Below are 11,496 nucleotides of genomic sequence, written 5' to 3'. Positions count from 1 at the left end.
TCTGTTTGAAAATCAGATCCCATTTATTTCCTTCACTTCGCCATGAAATACCGGGACTCAGATTTCATGCTCATATTTTGCATCCTGGCACATAAGTGTATTTCTGCATCAAAGGGAAATGCCCAGCCACTGTCCCCTGGGCTGTTCCGCACATCCTCTCACACCTTCCTTCCGACTCTCACAATATCCACTGGCCTCTCTCGTTCCGTTCCCCATGGATCTTAATTTTCTAATTTTGGACTCCCTGCGTTGCATCGTAAAAGATGCCCTGTAAGTTGTATTCCAATTTCATACTATGATCTTCTCCCTGATGGAAGGATTATTTTGAATGTATTATAAGGAAGTATTATATTTCTAAGATATTTCTCAAATTCATTTATAAAATTCTGTACTCCTCTGTAATATAAACCCTGATGTTGTTCCAAGAAGCCGATTCCCTCCTTCATGTTCAGACACTTAAACGTGCGTCAATTACAGTGAGTCGCATACGCCCTCGGGGCCTCTGTCCTCCGTACGGAGAGGCCGTGCACGGGGCTGCAGACCCTCTTCCGCAGCACGACTCCCCATTATCGGGGTCACCCTTCCGCGCCCGCCTGGGCGGACACTCCCCTCCCCCTGCCCTGCAGGGGCTTCTCCGGGGCGCCCCGAGGGGCGGGGCGCAGACGCGAGTGGTGGCAGCGGCCCCGGCCCTTGGCGCCCACTCTCCCCACGTGGCATCTGACCAGGGCTGTGCCCGCAGGGACGGCCCCAAGGGGACCTCACACTCACCCGGGGACGCGCTCCCGTCAGACTCCCCTGGACAGACCCTGCTTCCCCCCCACACGGGGGCGGGGTCAGTGCTGGGCCGGGGGCGGGGGGCAGAGGGGTGCCAGCGCCCGTCCCAAACCAGGGTGGGGGGACATCCCCTCTATTCACCCGGAGCCCGGAGCCTCCCTCCTGAGGAAACGGGCCCCCTCTCCTGTCCCCCCAGAAGGACACCTCCCCTCTGATGACCCCGGGCTGCGCCCGGCTCCAGAGGCCACTCAGTCTGGCCTCTCCCGCTGTGGTTCCCTCTCAATTTCAGGAACTTTAGTTTCCCCTTTTTGCATAACTGTGGCTGCATATTTCAGAAATACTACAGAGACCATTTCTCGGCTTTAGAGGTGTTGCTGACACGTGGGCCCCGTGACACAGAGCCCTCCCCCCAGTGCCACGCCCTGTGGTCGGCCTGTCCTCCAGGCACCGTGGCCGCAGGGAGCAGCCGCCATGACACCCACCTTCACGGCCCTGCTCTGCCTCGGTGAGCGCCGGGGGCGCCCTGGTCAGGGAGTGACCCGGGAGGGACCCGAGGGACCCGCCCCCCAGCCTGGCCTGGTCTGTCGGGAGACCCCGGGGCTCCGCAGCCTCACGGGGAGGGGGGTCTGCTCAGGCTCCAGGGCAGGGACCTCACCGGACTCTCTCCCAGGGCTGAGTGTGGGCCCGAGGACCCGCGTGCAGGCCGGTGAGTCTGTCCCCAGGGGCCCAGCCCCCTCCTCCTTAAGGGGACGAGGGCCACCCCCCTGGGCAGCTGGGGATGGAGACCTGCAGGTCTGGGCTGAGCGGTGGGGCATCTGGGAGGTTTGGGGCTGAGCTGGGGACCCGGGGTGGGAGGGCTTGGGACCCAGCCTCTGGTTTCCTTCCAGGGATCCCCCCCAAACCCACCATCTGGGCTGAGCCAGGCTCTGTGGTCCCCCAGGGGAGCCCTGTGACCATCTGGTGTCAGGGCACCCTGGGGGCCCAGGAGTACCAACTGGAGAAAGAGGGAGGCTCAGAGTCCTGGGACAAACAGAAACCACTGGGGCCCGGGGACAAGGCCACGTTCTCCATCCCGGACATGACAGAGAGTTATGCAGGGACATATCACTGTTCCTATGATGGCCGGTCAGAGCACAGTGACCCCCTGGAGCTGGTGGTGACAGGTGAGACCCACTCAGGGCCCCAGCCCCAGGCTCTGCCCTCAGGAAGGGGGTGTGCTCTCGGGTGTCCCCTCTCCCAGCCCAGCCCTGGAGGTATGTGGGGACGTGAGCCCATTTATCATGGCCACCTCCCCTCTCCTAGGATTACACAGCAAACCCAGTCTCTCAGCCCTGCCCAGCCCTGTCGTGACCTCAGGAGGGACCATCACCCTTCAGTGTCACTCATGGCAGTCATTCAGTGGGTACATTCTGACTGAGGATGGAGAACACAAGCCCTCCAGGACCCTGGATGCACAGTGACTCCCTGGTGGGCAGCGCCAGGCCCTGTTCCCCATGGGCCCCATGACCCCCAGCCGCAGGTGGACATTCAGATGCTATGGCTATTACACGTTCAGCCCCCAGGTGTGGTCCCGTCCCAGTGACCCCCTGGAGCTCCTGGTCTCAGGTGAGGACCAGCCCTGCCCCCTCTGGGATTTGAAGCACCAGACAGTTCAGGAGGGTCTGCTCCCCGGGGGTCCCAGAGCAGGGGGTGGGCTGAGGGGAGCCCGGGGCTCCTGGGCCAGAGACACAGGGGGTGGGAGACAGTGAGACCCAGGTCAGGACAGGAGGGGCTTGGGGAGCAGCCCCCGCCATGCCCGCTGGTCTTTCCCCAGGTGTGTCCGGGAAGCCCTCCCTCCTGAGCCAGCAGGTCCCTGTCGTGACCCCTGGGCAGAACCTGACTCTCCAGTGTCACTCTGACGTCAGCCATGACAGGTTTGCTCTGACCCAGGATGGGGGACAAGGCCTCCTCCAGAGCCTTGTGCGGCAGCCCCAGGCCCACATCCCCCTGGGCCCTGTGAGACCCTCACACGGGGGCCGGTACAGGTGCTACGGGGGACACAGCCTCTCCTCCGAGTGGTCGGCCTCCAGCGACCCCCTGGACGTCCTGGTGGCAGGTGAGGAGCCAGTGGGTCAGTCGGGGGCCCAGACTCTGCACAGGGCCTGCTGGGGGCACCGGTGATGATGTCCAGATATTGGGGTGTAGGGACCCCAGGGAGGGAGGGAGGCAGAGAGGCTGGTGGCTCCGTCAGAACAGGGCGGCAGCACTCCTCACCCACCTTCCTCTCTAGGACAGCTCCCAGACAGACCCTCCCTCTCGGTGCAGCCGGGCCCCATGGTGGCCCCAGGAGAAAACGTGACCCTGCTGTGCCAGTCGGGGAGCCCGAGGGACACTTTCCATCTGTCCAAGGAGGGGTCAGCCCAGCCCCCACTGCATCTCAGATTAAAGTCCCAAACTTGGCAGAATCAAGTAAAATTCTCCATGAGCCCTGTGACCTCAGCCCACGGGGGCACCTACAGGTGCTACAGCTCAAACAGCAGCGCCCCCTACCTGCTGTCACACCCCAGTGACCCCCTGGAGCTCCGGGTCTCAGGTGAGGGGCCCCTGATCTGTCCTGTCTGAGCTGGGTCAGCCCTGGTCCCCATCCTCAGGAGGGTCTGCGACAGGAATGAATGAGAGGCTCAGGGGGTCCTCAGAGGAAATTCGGGAGCCCCTCACCAACCCCTCCTGCTGTGTCTCAGGTCAAACACAGAACACACACACCCAGTTCTGTGTGTGAGACACCACTTTTCTCTCCAATCCTGAGCTCGTGGGCCACAGCCAAACTCCGCTCCAAAGTGCCTTAGAGCAGGTTGTGAATTCAAATAACACAGTGCGGAGACTAGCTCCGTAAACCAGCCGAACCTGAGAGGGGTGGATGGGAGATATAAGAAATACACAGAGATAAGAAGAAAGATGCAGAAACCAAAGTTTGGGTGAGGACGCTCCACTGACCCCTGGTGACAGACAAGTAACGCATTTTTTTTCTGAGCAAAGCTTACATACACAGGCTCACAATGACGTCACTGACGCCTAACCATATATGGTATCGTCACTTCCGGTTCTGCCATAATCACTTCCGGTGGCCTCACTTCCAGCCCTCCACAACACAGGGAGGCTGAGAGAATCCGTGAAGGGCTGGAGGAGCTTGGCAGGGGCAGTAAAGGGCTCCTCACGGAGCTGCGTCAGGCCTGTCCTGAGCAGGGGGGCTGGGAGAACAGAGTCCAGGGAAGGCTGGGTTCTGCCCAGCGCCTCAGTCACACACTCGCTCTGCGGTTCTCGGGAGCAGCTGATCCCATCAGCCCAACTCATGACCAGTCAGAGCCCACGAGAGGTGAGTAGGAGAAATTCTCAGTTCTGGGCTGAGGGTCGTGTCCGGTCAGGGGGTGATGGGTTCCCTGGGCGCACATCCAGGATCCTGGGTCACTGTGGTGGGCGCTGACCTTTGCGGCCTCTTTGTCCACAATTCCCAGCCCCCCACCCCCAGGACTACACGGTGGGGAATCTTGTCCGGATGGGCGTGGCTGGTGTGGTCCTGGTGGCCCTTGGGACGGTGCTCCTCCAGGCTCCGCGCCGCCGTGACGACCTCTGGAGGCAAACAGGAAGAGACTCACCGTTCAGAGGGGCGGAGCCTGGGAAAATTAATCTGGTAATCGCAGGAGTTTCAGCGGGGGTGGGGGGGATGGAATATGCGCTAGATGTGAGCTGAACTCCCTGCTTAGAACAGTTGAGGAGGAGAACTCAGTTTAGGGCAGGAGAACTGTCTGAGCTGCTCCCCATCCAGGATCTTTCTCTTGGACTGAGCTGCCTCCCCTCCCTTCCATTCCTGACTCTAGCTGGCCGCCCCTCCCCATCTTCTCTCCTCTCTGCTGCATGAGGGTTCCTCCCGCATGGCTGCTCTGCGTCCACACCTCATATGGCCTGATGCTGTGGTCCCCCTTCACGCACACATCATTCCTTGCATTTTTCCCCACTTGCCCTGGTACCTCCATCCCCTCAGCCCAAAACACAACAGCTCTTTTAATAAGTAAGTGAATGAATGAAGAAAAATCAAGTCCTGTTTGGAACGGATAAATCCAAAACAATTTCCTAAACCCTCTCTGGACCCATTAAGCCCTTTTCTCTTCATCACCTCATACCCTGTATCATTTTCCAGAAATACCAGCTATCCGAATGAGCAGACCACAGTTTGAAGTGGCAGCCAGGTGTTGTGGTTAATCAGCTCTAAAAAATTACTGTTTTTCTAAAATTCATGATTGGGTATCTGTCTGTCTCTTAATAAAAACTCCCTATGGTCAAGTTCAAGGTGCCTGTGTGAATTCACTGCATGTGCACTTGGGAGGGAATGGGTAGAACCTTCTTTCACAAGGGATTCCAATGCAGCTATGGCCCACCTCACTGGTGACCCCAATGTGCACATATGTTTCCTTCTGTTTTAAAGGTCATGGTAATTTTCTCTTAAACATTATGCCACAGGTCCACCCGCATAAGAGGTGAAAGTAAATAATGGCAAGATCAAATGTGGAGAATTTCTGAGTGTCTAGAACTCCAGTACCTTACTGGTGGGAGTACCAATGACCCCAGTCAGTTTGGGGAGTAAATAACAATCACTAGGTAAAAGGAAGAGACATGCAGCCTTGGCCCATAATTATGTATTCCAGGTTAAGATGCGTGAGTAGGCATGATAACACAGTCATGAGACAGTGACAGGTATGTCACTCATTTTAGGCAAAAACCATAGAAATCAATGTCAGAATGAATGATTACTTGTGGTATATGTATGACTGGAATATTTTACAGCAGGAAAAATGCACAAACTCAAACTAGAAACAGAATGCAGATCAATTTTCAGACATGATATTAAATAAATGAGAGTAAATTTTTAAAAGAGTGGGTTAAGGATTATGAAATTACATAATGTTGACGAGGAGACAATATTTATTGTTTAAAGAGGCATAACTAATTTTAACCCTGCAAATAACAGAAGGAAAACATTCCTGTGTGATCCGTCACAGGGTAAACTATAAGGAGATGATGGAAGGTTTTGTGAAAGATGGAAGCCGCCATCAGGAACTGATGATGTTCTCATGGACTCATTTCTTTGACTCCTAAGTCTGTTTGCCGTCACTGGTAAATAACACATTTCTCTCTATAACCTACACTTGCTTTCCATACAATTTGGTGAGGTGGAATTGAAGTAGGACAAGGGAAGTCACGGCCTTCCCTTGTCACTGAGTACCAACCACAGTTGCTCTTGATCTAAATAAAACAAATAGTTCACATGTTGGCATTGCGCTTCCCTGAAAGCATGACCACCACCCACCTGTTCAGACTCACCTGAGCCTAATTGGACAAAGAGCCACCTCCCAGGTGAAAAATTGGGTCCCTAACCAAACAATTTGCCCAACATCTCAGTGTATGCAGTGAGCATTGAAACATGGGCTCATGTGAGTTTGAACCCTTCATGTCTGTGAATCTGAATGGGACAGAGGTCATCCGTAAGGACTTGTGGTCACTTCAGGCCTGGGGTTCAACCCTAGTAGGCAGTGATTTGGGGGTCACACCAGGTCTTGGTGTAGAGTGACCCACAGTCTGGATGCCTGACCCCCCCCTTGTCCCAGTAGGGGGGCTGGGGAATGTGCATGAGAACGAGCTCCCCTTCCTGTGGAATTCCTGTCAGAGGTTCTCGTTACCGTGGTCTGCGATCTGTTGTGTCCCACCCTAACACCCCCACATCTCCCAGTCTGCAAGCTGGGCTGGGGCGTGCCAAGGCCCTTGCTGCTCTGAATAGAGGCGGTGTTGCCTGTAGTCAGAAACGGCCAGGGTGACCGCAGCAAGTCAGCCCGGCTGGATCCCGGGACTCCGAGGGACCCAGGGGCTTTGTGGCCATGATCCCTCTCAAGTCGGGACCTTGATCTACACTCTTCCTCCCGAATTCTCAGCCTGCCTGTCCCCTTCAGTGACGACTCTTCCTCTCAGCTCTGTCCTCACACTTCTACTTCCTCATAGTCGACCCACCATGATGCCCAGACTAGTTATGCAACTCTGCTGTGACCTCTCCGATCTCCAGGGATCTGGTCCACATCACACCTGTGGTCATGTGTCATTACATATCTTGCAGTTAGGTATTTGATGTCTATCACATCCCCGAGACTAGAAGGGTCAGAGAATACCATCCGTGTGAGTTTTCATGCTTGCTGCATTGTATGGAACCTGGTTGATATTTGTGTATATTCTTTGACAGAAAGGAGGGGTGAATGGATTGATTGTAAATGGGAACCCAGAGGAAAGAAAGGATTACATGTTATCACACACACGCACGCACGCACGCACGCACACTGACTGCCATCTGCAGTGAATCAAGCCAGCATGCTCCCCTGCCACCTTCCTCTTTCATTTCAGTAAATCTGGTCTCACTCTCAGTTCCCTGCCCAAGAAATGTCCCTTGTGCACTGCAGACAGCTGAGACAAAACAAAAAAGTGTCAAATTGAAGTGAGCCAATCAAATACAGAAACAAACTCCCAGGGGTAAGAACCCCTCCCTCATTTGGGGCAAAGTGCAGAATGAATGTGCAGCATCTCCCTTCCAGTTCCAGACAGTGACAGCAGAGCCCTGACCAACCGGGAGCCCGGGGGGGATCACTCTGCTCAGCACCCACAAGGCGGCTCTGCAGGGAGCCCTGCGCAATGTGGCTCTTGCATACCACAGTGCAGACGAGCGTTTTCCAAGTGCCTCCTGTGTGCAGAGCCTGCACACACCCCAACACTGAGTTTCACTACGTAACCCTTAGGTGGCGGCATCTCCTCCTTTGTAAACATGATCTCAGCTCATGAAGTAATTGGCCTAAAGCATGCTGGATTAGGGCGACCCTCTAACAACATAGGTCTGTCTCCCAGAATCTGCCAGCTCCTCCTCCCTGCCTCCCAACCCGGTCCTGCCCAAGTGTTGCTGAGCAGCTGGCAGGACCCTCCCTCCCAGCATCATCCTGGTCCCTACCTCACCCCATCTCTGCAATTACATGGGAGGCGGCTGTATACAGGGGGTGCCGGCCCCTGGGGTCACGGTTCTCTCCATGCCGTTCCCAGATGGAAACAAACTGGAGGCTTGACCCTGAAGGGCAGACGCAGGATCCCTTAGCCTTGGTGTATCATGTAAAGTGCAGATAACACTTGGGTGTGAACCGGTTCCAGGAGAAGGAAATCTCCAATGACAGACCTCGACAACTGATACCCTAAAAAAAGCAGTTTGTCCCTTGTAAACCTTACTTCTGGAGAATAGCCAACTAGTAAAGGTCCAGGATAAGCCCAGGCTCCAGAGACCAAGCCAGGATGGCAAACACTGTGTTCTTTCACTTCCTATTACTTTCCTAGGGCTGCCATAAAATATTACCACCAACCAGTTAGATTAAAACAACAGAAATTTATTCTTTTGCAATTTGGAGAGGAAATGTCCACAACCAAAGTGCCAGGAGAGCCGAGCTCATTTTGTAAGTTCTAGAGGAAAATCCTTCTTTGCCTCTCTTTGGCTTCCGTTGGCCCCATGCAATATCAGGTTTGTGGCGGCCTGATGCAATCTCTGTCCCCATCTTCATAGGGCTGCATCTCCTTATATATCTTGATCTTGTAGGGACATATCTCTCCGTGGGTCTCTTCTCTTCTGATAAGGACACCAGAAACCTTGGAATAGGGCCCGTCTTACTTTAGAATCATCTCACCTTACCTGACGGCATCTGTAAAGACCCTATTTCCAAAGAGGCCACATTCACAGGGAATGGGGATGAAGACATTGCCATATCGTTTTAGGTGATGCAGTTCAATCACAACAGCATTGAAAAGGAAAATATACAAAGGAGGTGCACACTCACACACTGCGGCATTCTTCAATCTGCTGAAAGAAATTTGAAAAGCCCTGGATCAATGGGCTACCTTCCCAGGGTCGTGGCTTGGAAGACTTCACGTTGTTAAGTTGACAAAAGTCTCAAGGCAATCGACCGAATCGGTTCAATCCGTGTCAAAATCCCAAAGGCCATTTCTGCAGAAATGCATAAGGCCATTTCTCTACTTCAAAGTAATTCCAAAAGACCCACAAGAGCAAAAACATCTTGAAAAAGACCAAAGTTGGGGAACTTACATTTCCTGATTTCAAGCGTACTAAAAAGCCCCAGTAATCAAAACAGGGTAGTGCTGGTGTGAGGATCTATACATTGATGCACGGGATAGAACTGAAGGAGGAGATACGAATCCACACAAAAGACCAGCTGACTTTTGACAAGGGGACCAAGACCTCTCAATGGAGAAAGAGTAGACTCTTCCGCAGTTGGCGTTGGAAAAACTGGATCCACCGGCAAAACCATGAAGCTGGGCCTTACACAACACATAGAAAAACTAGCTCAAAGTAGATCAATATAAAAGCTAAAATTATACAACTCTCTCAGAGGAAAATAGAGGGTATATCTTCATAACCTTAGATTTGATGACACTTTCTTAGCTACCACACCAAAACAACAAACAGCAAAGGAAAAATAAATACATCAGCTGAACAGCATCAAAATTTTTAATGTTGAGCATCAAAAGCCACTAAACAGCATATATAAAAGACTGCCTACAGAACAAAACAGCAGCAGACTCACAGACTCCAAGAAGGGACTAGTGGTTAACAAAGGGGAGGGGTGGGGGAAGGTGGGTGGGGAGGGAGGGAGAAGGGGATTGAGGGATATAATGATTGGTGCACATTGTGTGTGTAGAGTCACAGGGAAGACGATGTAGCCCAAAGAAGACAAATAGGGACTGTGGCATCTTACTACACTGATGGACAGTGACTGCACTGTGGTATGGGGGGGACTTGATAATATGGGTGAATGTAGTAACCACATTGTTTTTCATGTGAAACCTTCATAAGAGTGTATATCAATGATGCCTTAATTAAAAAAAAAAGACAACCTACAGAATTGGAAAATACATGTTCAAATCCTATCTGGTCAGAATGTAGTACCCACAGCCCATTACTGAGCCAAAGCTTCTGTCCTTCGGTGCATGACATGCCCATAAGCTAAGCAAAAGGTGTTGGGGCAAGGAAAGCGACTTTATTCGGAAAGCCAGCCGACAGAGAAGGTGGGGGACTCGTGTCCAAAAGCCCCATCTTAACTCAGGGCTGTTTGCAAGCTTCTTTTACGCCTGAGAAAGGGGAGCAGAAGGGGGAACCAGTTAGGGAGGAAGGAAGGCAGCAGACATCTGCGCACCAGCAAGGGTCCAGAGGGAGATGAGAGACTCCATGCCCTGGGTTGGTCGACTCCTGCCAACCCAGGTCTGGTCACAATGTCCCCACAACTCTTTGACAGGGCAATGGTTATTTTCATACATTATTTCCCCATCTCCTGGAAGAGGCAAGCTTCAGGTAGGAGCTATTTGCAGAAATCTTAAGCAGGGAGCAAAATTCCTTTTGGTAATCGACAAGCCTGCATGCAGTGCTGCAGGCTGGCTGGGCAAAAACCTTCTTCCTTTTTTCCCTTTTGGCCCAAAGGTTATGGCAGCAAAGGAGACAGATACAGTGTGGAGGCAGACGAGCCACTCTGTCACTCCGTGACAGATTTATAAAGAATACATCCACTTCAACAACAAATATATGACCAGTTTAAAAAGCAGTCACACATGGTAATGGGGTATGCGGTGGGGGGGGGACTTGATAATAGGGGGAGTCTAGTAACCATAATGTTTAAGTAATTGTATATTAACGATATCAAAATAAAAATTAAAAATAAAAAAGCAGTCACATGGCTTGAATGGACATGTCTACAATGATGATGTGCCAATGGATAGCAAGCATATGAAAATATTTTCAACCCACTAGTCACTAGGGAAATTCAGGAAAAAAAAGCAAAATGAGATACAAATCACACACCATAGATTTTGTAAAAAATCATGAGTTGGCGAGGATGTGGGGAAATCTGAACCCACAGGCATTGCTGTTGGGGTGTGAAATGGTTCGGCCACTGTGGAAAGAAGTTTGGCAGTTCCTCAAAAAGTCACAACTGAAACTACCATATGACCAAGGAATTCCACTTCCCAGTTTTAGGTATGCAAGATTCATAAGTTCTAGAGACCTATGGTGCAGCCTAGAACTCACACTGTCCCGTGCACGAAAATTCCTAAAGAGGGTGCATCCCGTGGTAAGTACTCCCCCCACAGTGCAGAAGAGAAGAGAAAGGATAAAGCCTTGTCTACAGATATTGGAATAAATATTGATGCAACGGCCTTCACAGACGCACTATTGAAGATCTACAAAGAGCAGCAACCATCTAAATGCCTGTCAGTCGATGAACGGAAAACAGAAACCACAGCCAACAGCAAAGCCCAGCTGAGCACTGTCTCCAGCTCCTGCTGTGGTCCAGGCCTCGGAGGGACAGAGGTGGTGAGGAGGCGCAGGGCACGCGGAGGCCGCGTGGACAGCTGTGGGGACAGCTGCGGCTGTGTGGAAACAGGCAAGTCAGAGGAAGTGCCCGGAGGAACAGGAGCACAAACCCAGGCCGGGAGGGAGGGGCGGCCCCCCGGCGAGTCAGAACAGGGCGTGAACACCTCTCCGAGCCCCCTTGCCCGGGGGCGCCCGTCCTGTGACGGCCCGGGAAGGGCAGGGACTGGGGGGCCCGTGCTCTCCCGTCTCGCCCACCCACACAAACCCAGCGGCCCCTCCTCCAGGACCCCGACGGC

The 11,496-nt window shown here is 52.9% G+C and overlaps 1 pseudogene; it reads left to right on the top strand.

Annotated features, from left to right (window-relative positions):
* Nucleotides 1-789: 789 nt before the first annotated feature.
* Nucleotides 790-5,075, top strand: LOC118911577 (leukocyte immunoglobulin-like receptor subfamily A member 6; annotated as a pseudogene).
* Nucleotides 5,076-11,496: the final 6,421 nt, after the last annotated feature.

The sequence above is a fragment of the Manis pentadactyla genome (genome assembly GCF_030020395.1).
Source record: "Manis pentadactyla isolate mManPen7 chromosome 15 unlocalized genomic scaffold, mManPen7.hap1 SUPER_15_unloc_1, whole genome shotgun sequence".
Classification (NCBI taxonomy): domain Eukaryota; kingdom Metazoa; phylum Chordata; class Mammalia; order Pholidota; family Manidae; genus Manis; species Manis pentadactyla.
Note: the sequence above shows the minus strand (reverse complement) of the source record. Positions and strands in the feature narration are given on the sequence as shown.